The sequence below is a fragment of the Mustela erminea genome, chromosome 9 (assembly GCF_009829155.1).
Source record: "Mustela erminea isolate mMusErm1 chromosome 9, mMusErm1.Pri, whole genome shotgun sequence".
In the NCBI taxonomy this organism is placed as follows: Eukaryota; Metazoa; Chordata; class Mammalia; order Carnivora; family Mustelidae; genus Mustela; species Mustela erminea.
The window spans coordinates 21,338,279-21,352,774 of record NC_045622.1 but is presented as its reverse complement, the minus strand read 5'-3'; positions in this window follow the sequence as shown (position 1 = coordinate 21,352,774).

Below are 14,496 nucleotides of genomic sequence, written 5' to 3'. Positions count from 1 at the left end.
TGTTACCTCATGTTTACCAAAACTGAAGTTATAATCGCGAGCATGCGGTATTTCTTTAAAGAACAAAGGCTGGGGCACCTGGGTGGCTCAGTGGGTTAAAGCCCCTGCCTTCAGCTCAGGTCATGATCCCAGAGTCCTGGGATCGAGCCCCACATCGAGCCCCACATCGAGCCCCACATCAAGCCCCACATCGGGCTCTCTGTTCCGCAGGGAGCCTGCTCCCTCCTCTCTGCCCACCTCTCTGCCTACTTGTGACCTCTATCTGTCAAATAAATAAATAAAATATTTTTTAAAAAAATAAAGAAAGAACAAAGGCTGATTCACGTCCCGGGAACGTTTTCGGCATGCCACGTATACGAGCTTGCAGCGGGATACATCATCTTTCTTTCCGTTTTGACTTTCACAACATGACCATAAATTAGCTTATGTTCACAAATGTGTTCCAAAGGTCCATCCATGTCAAGGAAGTGAGATCCCTGTTATACAAAAAGTCTCTTTCAGAGCACCTAGCCAGTCAAGAATTTTGCCGATTTTCTCCGCAGTCATTAGCAGTCTGTCATTTTAGAAGGGCTTCTCGCGTGTTTCAGTTTTCCTGACACTCCTTCATTGCCTTTGTGAAACCCTGCATGGCGCCCACGTTTTGCCATCGTCTTTGCATTGTTTTCTTGGGCGTTTACGTCTAACACTCAGACCACCAGGCAGGACCTGAGAGGGGAAGACGCTATGCGAGGTTTGGGGTGGGAGGTCGGGGGTGCAGTATAGAAATAAATGGTGGGGTGAAGCAGGAGGCCAGTTTTATAAGTGGTCCATTCACTAGCAAATGTTTTGACACCTCGATGACATTCTTCTTCCCTACACAGCCTTAGAAATTACAGGGACTCAGACACACTTCAAGAATGGAGACCAGTACACATGCTTTTGCAATGAAAGATACTTTAAAAAAATTTTTTTTAGCGATTTTATTTATTTATCTGACAGACAGAGATCACAAATAGGCAGAGAGGCAGGCACGGAGAGAGGAAGGGAAGCAGGCTCCCTGCTGAGCAGAGATCCTGATGCGGGGCTTGATCCCAGGACCCCGGGATCATGACCTGAGCTGAAGGCAGAGGCTTTAACCCACTGAACCACCCAGGCGCCCCTGTAATGAAAGATGCTTTAGGAATGGTGGGAAAGCCTGCTATAGTGTAGAACGTTGGGAAATTAGCTGACCCCTTGTTCAAGAACTACGACAAAATGAGATCAGTTTCTTAGAAAAACTCTGCCTTTACTTGCAGGTGCCCCTCCAACTTTACTCTGCACGGACCTGGAATGACCCTCCACCTAGGTAGGAGTCCTAGTTAGACACTTTTGAAACAAGATCAAAATGATTCCCTGCTCTGCTAGTTTCCATGTATGTGGGTCTATTCTCACTCATCAACAAAGGATGTCAGCCTTCCAGGGTCTCTTCATGGAATATAATACTGAAGGATCTGCCATTTGGCCATGACCAAAGGTGACATTCATGACAGTTTCTCCGAAGAACATAGAATTTACCCGTTTCTCCAAAATTCAAAATTTCTATCTTTTTGAAGCAAGGGTCCTAGTTCTGGTCTCAGCTGTATCCGCCATTGCGATTTGAGACATGTCTAAGCAAATTTGGCAAACTGGTGGGCTAAGTCCTTGAGAAGTCTATTTACATGAAGGACCAAGGAGCCTTCTGGGAAACAACCCTAAGGGAAAAGAGAAGTCGACAGGTTTGATACAGTAACAAATGGTGGTGTTAAGAGGTGCCAGGGTGGCTCATTTGGTTTGGCATCTGACTTCAGTTCAGGTCATGATCTTGGGGTCCTGGTATTGAGCTCCAACTTGGGCTCTGTGTTCAGTGGGCAATTTGCTTCTTCCTCTACCCCTCTCCATTCCTGCTCTCTCTCTCTCTCTTAACTAAATAAAATCTTAAAACAAAACAAAGCAAATCTTGGTGTTGAAGGGAAATAGAGAATATTTCTGAATATAACTTGTTGGAAGGGAGGGATAATCTTGTGCACAATATTTTGGGGGCTTCTTTCTTGCCTTTTCTGGCCTAAAGATGGAGAAGGGACAGCTTCTTATAACAATCAGGAGTTGTTTTAATTGAAATCTTAGCTGGTATCTGGGCATAAGACTGTATTGCTTTAGTGTTGATAATGTTAAGTGGAAAGTTGATAATGTTAAGTGGAAAGAAAGGCGTTTACTGTTTTCCAGTTGGGAACACTGTGGTGTTCTGAGGGCTTCTGAGAGCTGCATCTCACTCGGAAGGGCGAGGGTGTCAATGTCCACAGTAGGTCATGATACTGACCAGGCCTGGTATGACCCGTGGTGCTGCCGGGGCCCTGCAGAAAAGGCAGCTGACCTGGGACTTTATTGCAAGTGGTTCCCAGCAGAGGGAGCCGTGCCTAGGTGATGCCCAGGGGGTGGGGCTGGGTTATGAGCACCTGAGAGACACTCCCTGAATTCTCCTAGGAAAAATTATGGGAAGACTTTGTAGAGAACAAGAAGTCCTGCCTCAGCAGATCCGAGCGAGAGGCAGGAAAACGGGGACTGGTGTTAGGGTGTCACCATGGGTCCCCTAGTCTGATGTGACCAAACCAGGAGAGTGTAGTAGATGCTGTTGGCACTCAGCCTGCAGGCACACTGGCCCGTGGGCCCAGGCCAGCACCTGCCTGAGAGCTTCATCGGCCTGCTGGGGCCTGCTCTGTAGATGACCACGGCCAGTAGGAGGTGCCAGGAAGTGAATGCCAGTGACTGACGGGAGTATAAATGCCTCAGCTCCCACACCTCAGGTAGATGTTTAATACTCTTAATACCCCCTAGTCGGGTAAGCTCTAATTTCTCATCGTGGTAACTAGCCTGATTACACACCTTTGGCAGGGCTTCTTTTCCTTCTCTGTCTCCCTAGTCCACTCCTCTACCAATGTTTACTGGGATCATATCCCAAACAAATGACTTGCATTTGAATCCTTTTCTTTTTAAAAAGATTTTATTTATTTATTTGAGATAGAGTGAGAGAGAGAGAGTGAGAGAGCACAAGCAGGGGTTGGGGTAGAGAGGAAAGCAGGCCCTCCATGGAGAAGGAGCCCGATGAGGAGCTTGATTCTAGGACCCTAAGACCATGACCTGAGCCAAAGGCAGAGGCTTAACGCACTGAGCCACCCAGGCGCCCCTGTGACTGCTTCTTCAAATGAAATCTTATGTGAAAGATACATCAGGTAAGTTTAAAAAAATTTACAAAGCTGCTGTGGTTGAGAGCAGGGGGTGAGAGGAAGAGGGACACCCCTCGCTCCACTTGGGCCTCCCCTGCCCCATCTCCTATTGGTCCTCGGGTACCAGCTCCTGAGCCGGAGGTCTCCGCAGAGCCCAGGCTGACAAACAGCTCTAAGGATCAGCCAGTAGGGTGTAGGGCCCCAGAACCCAGGACCAGGACTGGGCTCCAGCAGCTGAGCCAGGAGCCATTCTGTCAGCACCAGGAAGAGAGGGGACCCCTCCCTCCCGTCCGCCCATGGACTGAGGGGCTGAGGGCCACCCTCTTTAAGTTTACCTTAAACCAGGCACTGACCCACAGGTCAAGAACAAGCCTCAGGGCTCTGCCCCAGTCACCCACTTGTCACTTCCTCTATGTCTGGGCCCTCTTGTGGCCCACTTGACACCTCTTCAGGACACCCTTCAAGGTGTGGGAAGATGGCAACTGTGGGGCTGGGCAGAGATGAGGGGCCTGGGGGCCCCGGGTAGGGGCTGTGTGTCTCTCTTCTCCGGATGACAGTGGTTTCAAGCTGAGACTCTGATGCCCCCCTCCCCCTCATTTGTCTAATAAGGAAACCTTTTTGACCTAGCCTGTTAAAAGTCCCGGCTCTTCGTCTCATTACTGCCAAGACTTGCACTAAAGAGGTGAAAGCTGGCAGCCTTGGGCTCCCTTCAACTTGGCAACTGCCCCTCGGGGTCTGTGTCTCCAAGTCCCAGCCTCTCAATAGGGCTGTGTTTTCAATCCTGGTGAAACAAAGCGGGGTCTCCCCCCCTGGGCCTGAGCTCTTCATTCCCATCTTTCTGTGGGGGATTAAGAGGGGCTCTCTTGTTTTGGTGTCACTCTCCCTTTGAACCGCTGTGGCTTCATCGAGTTTCAGGCTCAGCTTCCTGCCAGGAAGTGGATTTACCTCGGATTTGTTGTTACTCTCTCCACAGGAGGACGAGGAGGGAGAGGGCGAGCCAGTCCCCTTCTCCCCAGGCAACCCGCCAGGCTCCCGTCTTGCCCCCAAAGAGTTTCAAGTCACCTCTTCCTCCCACAAAGGCAAAATTGGGGACTCTGCAGGGAGGGGAGCCTTGGGTTGCTCACTCATGGCTGGGGATGCCCACACTGATGAGAGGATGACTTTGGCCTCCCTCTGGGGCTGTAGCTCTCCACCTGTTCTTACGTTGGCCTCGAGAGTCCCAGAAAATTGGGTGAAAGAGATGTTTCCGCTGTGGAGCTAAGCTCACACAAGAGGATAGATCTCTTGAGTGCCAATCTAGGACCATTTCTACCTCACTACTTTCGAAATGTGTATTTTGACCTTTATTTGCCATCAACAGAGTATTATAAGCAGAGGCCTTGGAGTGGGGGTTGGGAGAATGTGTGTAATGGAGGAAGGAGGTTAAAGGTCATTTGATTTTTGGTACCCTGACACCCAGGCAAAAGAGAGATTTTTTTTTTTTTCCCTGGAGGGGATGCTATTGTCTTTATCCCGGAAAAAGATTTCCTGGAAAAGATCAAGAGAAATATCAAAGTATGGTTAGGCTCACGTTACCTGTAGTATGTAGAAAGTGGTTGTACACTGCCATAAAAATAATTTGTCTTATTAACAATCAGGGAAGGGTGAGCTGTGGCAATAAGAACCCGCATGGGAGGGCGCCTGGGTGGCTCAGTGGGTTAAAGCCTCTGCCTTCGGCTTGGGTCATGGTCTCAGGGTCTTGGGTTCGAGCCCCACATCGGGCTCTCTGCTCCGTGGGGAGTCTGCTTTCTCCTCTCTCTCTGCCTGTCTCTACCTACTTGTGATCTCTGTCTGTCAAATAAATAAATAAAATCTTAAAAAAAAAAAAGAACCCACATGGGTCTGTATTTCTGGAAATCCTACTCAGGGGCACAGAGTAGTCCCTGGAGAGTTTTCTAGATCTCAGGCAAGGGAAGCTAAAGAAAGGTAGTGATCTTGCCCAGGGAAAGAGACCATCTCTGGATCAGGACAGGTGTGTTTTGGTTTTTGGGCTTTTTAAAAAAGATATTTATTTGTGGAGAGGGGCCTAGCGCACAAACAGGGGGAGGGGCAGAGGGAGAGGGAGCAGCAGATTCCCCGCTGAGCAGGGAGCCTGACACAGGTTTCCATCCCAGGACCCCGAGACCACGACCTGAGCTGAAGGCAGAGGCTTAACTGACTTGAGCCACCCAGGCGCCCTCAGGACAGGTGTTTTTTCTTGCTTGTCTTTTTTTTTTTTTTTTTTTGTCATGTGCTCTCCGTGTACACTACCGCTTAAAAGAGAAAATTCCACTCCAAAACTGGGAGTGGAGATCTGAGATGCGCTGAGATTAAAACAGGTGTGGAGTGTGAATGTGAGTCTGGGTGTGAGAGAGAAACAGAGATAGACAGAGATGAGTCGAGGGGGAAGAAAGAAGCTTGGAACATTCTCAGGAGAAGGATGGGCCGAGCAGCTGAATGTGAAGGGCAAACGACCCAAAAAAAGAAGCGTAGCCCATAAAGGGAGCCCACGGATGCTGCCAGCCAGGGCCTAGCCCTCCCCTGTGCACCGGGTCATGGGCCTGAAGGGTGCTGGCTGGGGCCCTGTCTGCCCTTCTCTTCACAAAGCCTGGGTTGTGCTCTTGGCAGGGCTGGGCCGCCCCGGTCTCCGAGGTCCTGACTGGGGCCGCCTGCCCTGCGAGCCTCCTTGTGCCGCCAGAAGCCCCAGATTTGTCCAAGTGCCAATACCTAATGAGGAGCTCGTTTGAATCCATGCAAGTTCGAGGGAGCAAGGAGACATGCTAATTAAAGTGATTGCTGTTCTTTAATTAAGCAATAATTCCCCCAAAGAGGGCATTATCATGCAAATAGAGCCCTCTTGGGTGAGGTAAGGGCTTTGGACAACAGCTGAGGTCTGTTAATAAGGCCCCTGAGTATTGGAGGGCAGGGATCCAGAATGCCCCATTGAGCTGGGTGGTAGAACAAGGGAAATAATCACGGCCCGCAGCCCCGCAGCCCCGCAGCCCCGCGCCGCCGCCTTTTGTCTCTCCAGGCTGTGGCTGCCGAGCTGTGGGAGGCAGGGACCCTCCTCTCCTCCCCGTGCCTTCTGCCCAAGAGAGGCTTTCAGAGCTGTGTGGGGTGGAGAGGTTTGTAGGACAGTGTCTAGTTTGGCCCTTTGTATGATCAATGCCCCATTATCAGAGCATGAGCACAGAAGGGGCGGAATGAAGTGGGAGCAGGGCTCCTCCGTGCTCATAAACATAGAAGAAACTACAAACCGTCGAGCCTCATTCAGCTGCTGGAATGTGTTGGAAAGCACACCGAAATCACTCCAGCGTCTGGGGGTGGGGGGACCACGGCTGAGCTGCCTCCTTCTCCAAGACCCAGTTTCCTGGGTCGCTGGTGGCTGATTTACCCAGTTATCCTGTGGGTATGTGGATGTGAGTGAAAGCACGAGGCACAGGGCCTGCCGTCTGACCCGGGGGTCTCAACCTGGGCTGACCTGCCCCAGAGCAAGGCTGCCAGATAAAAACAAGTGGTTAGGGGTGCCTGGGTGGCTCAGTGGGTTAAAGCCTCTGCCTTCAGCTCAGGTCATGATCCCAGGATTCTGGGATCGAGCCCCGCATCAGGCTCCCTGCAGGGAGCCTGCTTCCTCCTCTTTCTCTCTGCCTGCCTCTCTGCCTACTTGTGGTATCTGTCTGTCAAATAAATAAATAAAATTTTAAAAAAACAAAACAAAAAAACAAGCGGTTATATTTTTATTCGCTAAATCTGATAACCTCATCCCTGGGGACCTTGGCAATACCTAGAGATATTTTGCATTGTCACGACCGGAGGAATAAGTGTTACTGGCATCTGGCGGAGAGAGGTCAGGGTTAGTGCTAAATGTCCTACCAGACACAGGCCAGCCCTCCCGCCACCCCTAAAGAATTATCTAGTCTGAAATACCCCATCGTGCTCAGATTGAGAAACAGGGCTCAGTAAATTTGAGTTAAGTGAAAAACTGAGTAAGGAGATGGTGGTACATTTTCTGGAGCAAGAGCTTAGCAGTGTGGTTATAAAATGGAGACATTTCTCTCTTCTCGAAAGGTAGCGTTTGAACAAAGATTGTGTTTGTAAAATACTGAACGGACAGATCAAGTGCTACGGGCTGGTGCTGGGAGCCTCATGCAAGGAACAGAAGAAATGGGTCCTGGAAGCCAGGAGCCTCAGAGACCACACAAAGCCAGCTCCGAGGTAAGAGCAAGGTGCCCCTTCATGAGACCAGAGCCTGGGAAGAGGCCCCAGGGCCCAGCCCGAGGGCAGAACGAAGCAGCCAAGAGCAGGTGTTGCTGACCTGGATCTGGAAGCAAGAACTTGACGTTGACGGTAACAGTAATAGCAGGGCTCACGCTTATATTGAGCTTACCGTTCTAATTGTCTCCGCAGCCCGGGGCGGGGTACGATTATGATCCCTGTTTTGCAGACACAGAAATGAAAGCACATGCCCAGGGCCACAAGACTGCTAACTAAGCGCCAGGATTTCCGAGAGGCTAGCACAGCCAGGCAGCAAAGTCGGCAGGGAGACTGTCTCGGTGGTCGCAGATCTCGAGGAATCCTCAGCAGATTGCATGGAACTGAGGCCCCTCAGCAAAGTGCCTGGTGGGCCCCGAACTGTGCCTGCATGGGGTGGGGGAGGGGCTCTGGGTCCTGACTGGGCTGCTGGAGGGCAAAGGCGGAGAGGCGGAGGCAGTCACCAAACCTGGTTTTGCCCCCATCATGGCTGATTTCTTTTGCGGCACCTTAGCTCATCCTCCCGACCGCCTGGATAGCTTTCCTAACTTCTGGGGCCAGAGCCTGGGAGGTTGACTGGTGCTTCTAGAACTGCCTTCCTAATGGCCTGTGTCTCAGGTGGAGCTTGTGTCCTGCTGTGGGGGAGAAAAAGGCAGAAAGTCAACAAACCAGGCAGTGCGGCTAAGGGAAGAAGATCAAGCCTCTTGCTCCCAGAAATCTTGGAGCCCTTTCAATTTTGTGTTCACTCCCTGCAAAATAAATGTTTTGTGTTACAAGGAGACAGAGATAGTATCTCATCGGCCCTATAGTTTAGCACGGCCTCTGCCCACGGCTCACTTGACGTTTGGTGGAGGGGGGTGGGGGGGGAGGAGCATGGAGAAAAACAGGCCCAGGTTCTGTTTGCAAAACATTTTCATCAGTCAAAAAGCTGCCAGGGTTGCAAATATTAAATAAACCCTGACTCACGGAGACATATACCTTGCTTGGCTTTGCTGATCGGCTGGGTAACAGACAGAAATTACGTTACTGTGGAAGTGACAGCTCTAACATTCTGCAGACTTCTCAAGACGGCTCTGGCTTTTTCTGAACAAAGAACAATCCACAAAACGCCCATGGTTTGCAATGCATAGGAGACTGCTTACAGGATCACAGACTCTGGGCTCTCTCCTTGGTCAAAGGGGATGGGGTGAGATCACTCATTTAATGGCCTTCCACCTCCAGGTGGGGCTGGCTGGCCCGGAAGGTCTTCTGCTAGTGGATTTAGTGAGAGTGTGGCCCAAGCCTCGGGCCCTTACCGTGAGATCCCCAAGGGCCAGCCCCGTTTTTTCCATTGCAGAATTATAAGTGGGTTTGAAATGAGAGCATGGTGTTGCTTTGCCAGGAACAAAGGTTTTCAGTGTATTCCAGTCACTAACCTAAGACACCATAATGTAAGCCAGGCTCCCCTCTCCCCAACTCTAGCCAGTCCTGAAGTAAAAGTTCATCCAAGAACAATAATAGTAATAGTAGAGCCAACACTTACACTGGGCTTGCTACGTGCAAGGCATTGTCCTAAGGCTCACAAAACCAGGAGGAAGCCACTATTACTACCATCATTTTGCAGAGAGAACTTTGCTGTTTTCCTTATTCTAAAGTCAGGCAAGGCTCCCGCCTCATCTCATACTTTCTTTTTGGATCCCCAGGTTGACCCCCTCATTCTGCACGAGAACAATGTCTTCTACCAGCTTTGAAACAGTTCATCCCGGCTCTCTCTGTGGTTCTTTTCCCAGAACCATTTCTCTCTTGCTTTTTAAACCCATAACCTCCGTGGACACCATGGCAAACCAGCATCTACGCCACGACAAACCAGTGTCACACGGCTCACTTTACATGGCTTCCTCTCTGTCGTAGAGACGCCTTTGCATGAGAGTCACGCGTGTGGCTTGTGAAGCGCACGTGGTGGGATTCGAACCCAGCTCTGTTCTCTCCAGTTGTGTCACCTTGGGCCATTCACTCAGTCTCTCTGAGCTTTGGTTTTTGCGCCTATAACGTAGGAATGAGAACACCTCTCTCACAGGAGTGTTAAATGAGTGCTTGTAGACAATGCTCCGAGCTCTACGCCTGGCACTGGGTAAGAGACTACGTAAGTGCCTGTTTTATTTCATCAAAAAAGACTAAGTATTTCAAGAGCTGAGACACTGTCATGTCCTTCCGCAGGCAAGCCAGAGATAGACAAAGAGAAAAAGCTTGAGAAGCATTTGTTGACTTGCTTGGGTCTTAAGTGGCTCAAAAGAAAAGCCAGGCAGATATATATTTATATACTGACCTTTCCCACGGAAGCAGCAGAACAGGAGGCAGACACAAAGAAGGGTAGAAACATTATGTTTTGCCTGATAATATCTTGTACGTGCTTAGTAAACATCATTGAATACATTTGTTGTACTTAAAAATCGGCAACATTAACCTTGAGGCAGCGACAGCATTTTATTTTATTTTTTTAAAGATTTTATTTATGACGGAGAGAGATAACAAGTAGGCACAGAGAGAGAGAGAGAGGAGGAAGCAGGCTCCCTGCCGAGCAGAGAGCCCGATGTGGGACTCTATCTCAGAACTCTGAGATCATGACCTGAGCCGAAGGCAGAGGCTTAACCCACTGAGCCACCCAGGTGCCCACGTCAGCATTTTAAAGGTAGAGAGAGAAGCAGAGGAATCGAGAGACGAGGGATGGTGATCTAGTTCGTCTCCTTCGTGACTTTGGCTCATTTTTCCAAGAGCTTGTTCTGTTCGGAACCTTCTGAGCCATCTCCAGGACAGCCTTAGGGTGGAAGTACGCCCAGACCCAGGCACTAGAGGAAAACAAAGGGTTGACCCTCCAAACAAAGGGTTGACCCTCCAAACCGGGGGCTGCAAATGTTGAGTGAGAAGCCAGGGAATGACCATCTCTCTTTCCTCCGCAGACAGATCAGATGGCTCACAGGTGGGAGTCTAGACGGGCTGACCATCTCGAAGAGGTCCTGAAATAGTTCCCGTGTTAGAGGACTACCCAGCCAGCCTTCCCGCTCCAGAAGGGGCACGGTTACGACGTGCCGTGCCTCCCAGTCAGGAGTCTAAGAGGCTGACTTGTGAGAGAGAGGGAGTTAAATCTGGTCTTTTGCAGAAAGGAGCAAGCCGTCTCTGAGCCATCCTTCATGCGTGGAGGCAAGGGACAGGGCCTGATGAGCTTAAGAGAGCGCCGTGTATCCCCAAGCTCATGGCCCAGGATGGTCAGTAAAAAAGAAAAGGATCTCACTGTAGAAAAAAGTCTGAGTCTCAACATTTTGTATTGGTTTATTTTGAGTTTCAGTCTGCGAGCCCCCATCTCCGTTCATTCCAGCTCCAGAAAGGCCTCTGCCCTCCCCCTCGGGCATTTGTGAAGAATGTTAAGCAGCTCCTCGGGCAGCTCCTCGGGCCCAGTCCTTTCATCAAGGTGGAAGCCCTTTGTGAAGGGGCCCAAGAGGATCTGGGCGGCAGGGGGGGCTAATTGGCTCAGTGTTGAGCTTTTGACAAATCCTGCAATGAATACAACAGAGGAGCTGGGGAAAGAGGTGTTCCTGATTGCAGGTGGGGGTCGGAGGAGAATGGAAGGGGCCTGTGAATGGACTCTTCGACAGGTTTTCCCATGCTCCCTCCCAGCCCGGGACCAGGTCAGGGAAGGTGGCTGACATCAGCCCCCCACTTCCCCCGCTTGTCACCAGGGAGCCCTGTGATCCGAAAGGTGGAGGAGACAGAAGGTCCCCCCAATTCAAAATATCTCCCTAGGGATCTATCTGCTGCAGTATCCAAAAGTCTACACCTGGAGGGCCGTTCCCTAATGATACAGCTGCTGTTAGTTACTGACACTGGTCAATGAGTTCCCTCAAGCCTGGCAGGCCAGAAACGTGCCAGTAAGCCCCCCGGCCAGTTTGCATCTCCAACCTTGAGAAATCTGGAGAAAACCCTTCTCCTTCTTCCGTTGCCTTCCCTCCATTCACAGTCCCTTTGCAAGGAGGCCCGAGGCAGTGAGCAACAATTTTCTGACCATGATGGCTCATCAGAGAGAGAGAGAGAGAGGGGTGGATTGGAAGGGGAGTGGAAATGGCTACTAATTTCAGTTGTTCTCAATCTCTGCTGCTCTGTCCTAAGTCTCCACATGCAGGTGTCTAGCTCCCAGGGGCTCTTTCCCTCCTTGCTCCGCCTCCGTTTCTGGCATAACCATGGAGGTAAGGCTGTATCCCAAGCTGCTGCGAGGAGAGCCGCCCAAAGCAGAAGCCACTAGCTCCTTTAGTCTGTTTGCTCTGCTCCAACAGGCCAGAGTTCCAGGTCTGCTTTCAAGGTATCCTCACCCTGTGCAGCCCTTGTCCAGGATCTCTCAAGCTCCCAGACCCCTGATAAGGTGATACAGAGAACTCTGTTCAGAACCATTGTCTTAGGGGGTAGCAGCATGAATGCCCTTCATAAGCACATTTAAACTTTTTTCTTTCTTTTTTTTTTTTTTTTTTGGTTAGTTTTCAAACAGTACAATATCGGTTTCTGGAGTAGAATTCAGTGATTCATCACTTCCTTACAATACCCAGTGCTCATCCCAACCAGCGCCCTCTTTAATTCCCATCCCCCATCTAGCCCACCCCGCCCCCACCTCCCGCCATCATCCCTCAGTTTGTTCTCTATAGTTATGAGTCACTTATGGCTTGTTTCCCTCTCTCCTTTTTTTCTTTCCCTTCCCACATGTTCGTCTGTTTTCTTTCTTAAATTCCGCATATGAGTGAGATCATGCGGCATTTGTCTTCTCCTGTCTGATTTACTTCACTTAACATAATACACTGTAGCTCCATCCATGTCATGGCAAATGGCAAGACTTTGTTCTTCTTGATGGCTGAGTAATATTCCTGTGTGTGTGTGTGTGTGTGTGTGTGTGTGTGTGTGTGCGTGTGCGCACGCGCGCGCGCGCCCGCGCACGTGCACCACGTTTTCTTTATTCATTCATCAGTTGATGGACATTTGGGCTCTTTCCATGGTTTCGCTATTGTTGATAATGCTGCTATAAATATAGGGGTGCATGTATCCCTTTGAATCTGTATTTTTGTATCCTTAAGGTAAATACCTAGTAGTGCAATTCCTGGATGGCAGCGTAGTTCTATTTTTAACTTTTTGAGGAACCTCCCATACTGTTCTCCAGAATGGCTGCACCAGCTTGCGTTCCCACCAACAGTGCAAGAGGGTTCCCGATAAGTGCTTTTAATTAACGCAAAGAAAACACTAGGTTACATCGTGCAAAAGTGAGACTAAGAATAATGATTCATGAGATTTCCTTTTTAAATATATGTACATGTTTATTTTGTTAACAAGCACAATGAAATGCTTACCGGGTGCCAAGCTTGTCTGATTTTTACCAGTCTTCCAAATTTATGCCACTTAAGAATAAATACCTATATGCTATTTACAGCAAGCATCATCCTTATTACAAATCCATGAAAGACTCTAACACAAACCAACAACGCATGTGTGCTCCATCTTTCATTGCCCCTGTAACATGAGAGGTGCTCACGGCTAAAGCAATTAGAGACAACTTTGGTCTGTAGGAGAGGAATTCGCAGTGATTCCTACCACGATGATGATGATAAAAATAATAATAGTTCATCCTTATTCTTGATTATGTCCTTGTTTCTGGGCCAAGTTCTTTATAGGCATTACTTCCCCTTAACCCTCACAAAGTTTTCGCAAATGGTACTATTTCTGTTTCTCATTTTGGTGAGAAAACAGATGCACCAAGCATGTTAGGTGCAAGTTAGTTTTCATACCATTCTCTGCCGCTGCTCTAAGGAATATTCGCAATGGATACGGAACGCTGGTTGCCTCAAACCAGAGAATGGAAAGTCAGAGCAGTCATTACATGGCGTGCCTGTTCCGTGACACTAGCCTAGGTGCTGTTGGACAGCTTCAATCCTCAAAACCAGCTGGCAACATGTGACATGGATACTTGTGCTGATGAGAAGACTCAGCCAGGTTCACACTGCTTATGGACAACAGGACTGGAGAGAAGGGTTCCAGCACCTCCGGAGACTAGCCCAGTTAGAACTGCCCTAGGTGTTAGGTATCAGGAAGGGGACTTAAAGCAAAACCTTCAAGCAGCAGCTAAGACATTATCTTTGTGTTCTAATCCATGCTAGAGCTACAGACTGGCCAGAATTTGCTCTAACAACACCAAACTCTTAGAGACCTTGGCGTGATGTACCTCCTTTTCCCTCTTTGAGAAGAAGGAGGGAAATTCTCCTGTAGAGACAAAGTGATTGGCCTAAGTTCACACAGCAGAAGGAAGGATAAGGAGAGATCTGGGGATAAATTATACTGAACAGGTTTCCCAGTCTTTAGTTCAGTGGTCTTCCTACAAGACCATCCTGTCTCTAGTAACTCATTCGTTAGCTGCCCCCTCTGCAAATGTCCTCAGCCGGCCTTTTTCTTTTTACGTCTCAGACAGGGACGGACTCCTCCACTGCACGCATGCAACAGAATGATATGGAAGACGGCATCCGTATCTGCTTAGCACCTGCCAGTCTTTCTTTTTCCTGTAAAGTGATCTCCACGTTCTTCACTAGTGCAAAGAAGATGCGTAAAGTCATTTTTTTCCTCTCCTGGTGGGTCGGGTAAATTAATCTAGCATCACAAACCCAGTCACAGAGTTAGGTGATGTGTGTGTAATGGGTTTAGGCAGTGAGTCTCCGGGGCTTAGGCTGTTCAACATAAAAAAGGCCATAGAAATCTCCCTCTCCGTGAAATCCTTTTGCACATAATTCAGGAAATGTACAAGACAATGAGAATACAGTCAAACTATTGGAATTTCTTTTTGAAGCAAAAAATATCTTGCAGGGGCAAACTGTTGATTACCAACACTGGTCATGGTAGGAGAGCTAGCTACCTTGCAGTTATCAGATGTAAAACTCTGAAGGCTTGGGGGAGGGTTGGGCCATTTAATAACATGTCAATATTAAATTACATCATAAATAATCAGAACTTC